Raw genomic sequence first — 3,462 nt, forward strand, 5'->3', positions numbered from 1 at the left:
GTTACATAAATGAAAAGCTAATAATCGCGATTTGTTACAGTGATATGTGTAATTGTTTTTTTGCTCTTAACTTATCCGTGGAAAAATATACAATTATCTCACATATAATGCCACATATATATTAATAATTAACATTTTGCTGTTTCTTAATATTCACTGATCTGTTCAGATTTTCTTGTGAAAAAATAAGAAAAGAATTGCAAATCAGAATGTAAAAATTGATAACTGGAAACACAGTCTCATTTATGGTTGTCACAAGAAACACAATCTCACTGATGGTTCTCACTAGAAACACAGTCTCACTGATGGTTATCCCTAAAAACACAGTCTCACTGATGGTTCTCACTAGAAACACGGTCTCACTGATGGTTATCACTAGAAACACGGTCTCACTGATGGTTATCACTAGAAACACAGTCTCACTGATGGTTATCACTAGAAACACAGTCTCACTGATGAATATCACTAGAAACACAGTCTCACTGATGATTATCACTAGAAACACAGTCTCACTGATGGTTGTCACTAGAAACACAGTCTCACTGATTCTTATCACTAGAAACACAGTCTCACTGATTCTTATCACTAGAAACACAGTCTCACTGATGATTGTCACTAGAAACACAGTCTCACTGATGATTGTCACTAGAAACACAGTCTCACTGATGATTATCACTAGAAACACAGTCTCACTGATGAATATCACTAGAAACACAGTCTCACTGATGGTTGTCATTAGAAACACAGTCTCACTGATTCTTATCACTAGAAACACAGTCTCACTGATGGTTATCACTAGAAACACAGTCTCACTGATGGTTATCACTAGAAACACCGTCTCACTGATTGTTATCACTAGAAACACAGTCTCACTGATGATTGTCACTAGAAACACAGTCTCACTGATGGTTATCACTAGAAACACAGTCTCACTGATGGTTATCACTAGAAACACAGTCTCACTGATGGTTATCACTAGAAACACAGTCTCACTGATGGTTGTCACTAGAAACACAGTCTCACTGATGGTTGTCACTAGAAACACAGTCTCACTGATGGTTATCACTAGAAACACAGTCTCACTGATGGTTGTCACTAGAAACACAGTCTCACTGATGATTGTCACTAGAAACACAGTCTCACTGATGATTGTCACTAGAAACACAGTCTCACTGATGATTGTCACTAGAAACACAGTCTCACTGATGGTTGTCACTAGAAACACAGTCTCACTGATGATTGTCACTAGAAACACAGTCTCACTGATGATTGTCACTAGAAACACAGTCTCACTGATGATTATCACTAGAAACACAGTCTCACTGATGGTTATCACTAGAAACACAGTCTCACTGATGGTTGTCACTAGAAACACAGTCTCACTGATGGTTATCACTAGAAACACAGTCTCACTGATTGTTATCACTAGAAACACAGTCTCACTGATGATTGTCACTAGAAACACAGTCTCACTGATGATTGTCACTAGAAACACAGTCTCACTGATGATTGTCACTAGAAACACAGTCTCACTGATGATTGTCACTAGAAACACAGTCTCACTGATGATTATCACTAGAAACACAGTCTCACTGATGATTATCACTAGAAACACAGTCTCACTGATGGTTGTCACTAGAAACACAGTCTCACTGATGGTTATCACTAGAAACACAGTCTCACTGATTGGTTATCACTAGAAACACAGTCTCACTGATGATTGTCACTAGAAACACAGTCTCACTGATGATTGTCACTAGAAACACAGTCTCACTGATGATTGTCACTAGAAACACAGTTCACTGATGGTTGTCATTACTAGAAACACAGTCTCACTGATGATTGTCACTAGAAACACAGTCTCACTGATGATTGTCACTAGAAACACAGTCTCACTGATGGTTATCACTAGAAACACAGTCTCACTGATGGTTATCACTAGAAACACAGTCTCACTGATTTTTATCACTAGAAACACAGTCTCACTGATGATTCTCACTAGAAACACAGTCTCACTGATTGTTGTCACTAGAAACACAGTCTCACTGATGGTTGTCACTAGAAACACAGTCTCACTGATTGTTATCACTAGAAACACAGTCTCACTGATTCTTATCACTAGAAACACAGTCTCACTGATGGTTGTCACTAGAAACACAGTCTCAGTGATGGTTGTCATTAGAAACACAGTCTCACTGATGATTGTCACTAAAAACACAGTCTCAGTGATGGCTATCACTAGAAACACAGTCTCACTGATGGTTCTCACTAGAAACACAGTCTCACTGATGGTTATAACTAGAAACACAGTCTCACTGATTATTATCACTAGTAACACAGTTTCACTAATGGTTGTCAATAGAAACACAGTCTCACTGATGGTGATTCAGTTTAGCTGTAGTTTTGTATTAAATGTTGGAGATGGCAAAACAGTTTTGCTCTGTGGTTTTCTGAACTTTATTTTGTCTCCAGGTTGTTTACTATTCGTTTGTTGTTTAAATGTAACGCTACTAAAATACCTTGAAAAACGAGTCATACTTTTTATTTTTCTTGGAGATATTGATATATCAGTTTCTTCAATCATTATTTCTTTATTCAAAATCTCGCCATCAACTTTTAGTTCGAACTTCATCCAAGATTCATTGTCTGTGTCTGAAGTCGTTTCAATTGCGATATTTTCTTTATATCGAATAGGGTGAACTTTGTTATTATGCATACCACGAAGGATGTTATTAAAGAATGTCGATAAACGATTCATTCTTTTCATTTTCTTCCATGTTACAGGTTTCTGAGTTTCAAGATTCGTTCGTCCACGGAAACTCAAACCAGTAGCTTTGTTTCTTGTGTTCGGCTTTGCATTGACAATGTCGATTTTTTTGTTGGAAAATTCTTTTTTGGAACTGTTGGTATTTTCTACAGATTAAAGGTAAAAATAGGTTACATAAATGAAAAGCTAATAAAAAGCGATTTGTTACAGTGATATGTGTAATTGTTTTTTGCTCTTAACTTATCCGTGGAAAAATATACAATTATCTCACATGTAATGCCACATATATATTAATAATTAACATTTTGCTGTTTCTTAATATTCACTGATCTGTTCAGATTTTCTTGTGAAAAAATAAGAAAAGAATTGCAAATCAGAATGTGAAAATTGATAACGGGAAACACAGTCTCACTTATGGTTGTCACAAGAAACACAATCTCACTGATGGTTTTCACTAGAAGCACAGTCTCAGTGATGGTTGTCACTAGAAACACAGTCTCACTGATGATTGTCACAAGAAACACGGTCTCACTGTTGGTTATCACTAGAAACACAGTCTCACTTATGGTTATCACTAGAAACACAGTCTCAGTGATGAATATCGCTAGAAACACAGTCTCACTGATGAATTATCACTAGAAACACAGTCTCACTGATGGTTGTCACTAGAAACACAGTCTCACTGATTCTTATCA

This window comes from Tachypleus tridentatus, chromosome 2 (genome assembly GCF_004210375.1).
Source record: "Tachypleus tridentatus isolate NWPU-2018 chromosome 2, ASM421037v1, whole genome shotgun sequence".
NCBI classification, from domain to species: Eukaryota; Metazoa; Arthropoda; class Merostomata; order Xiphosura; family Limulidae; genus Tachypleus; species Tachypleus tridentatus.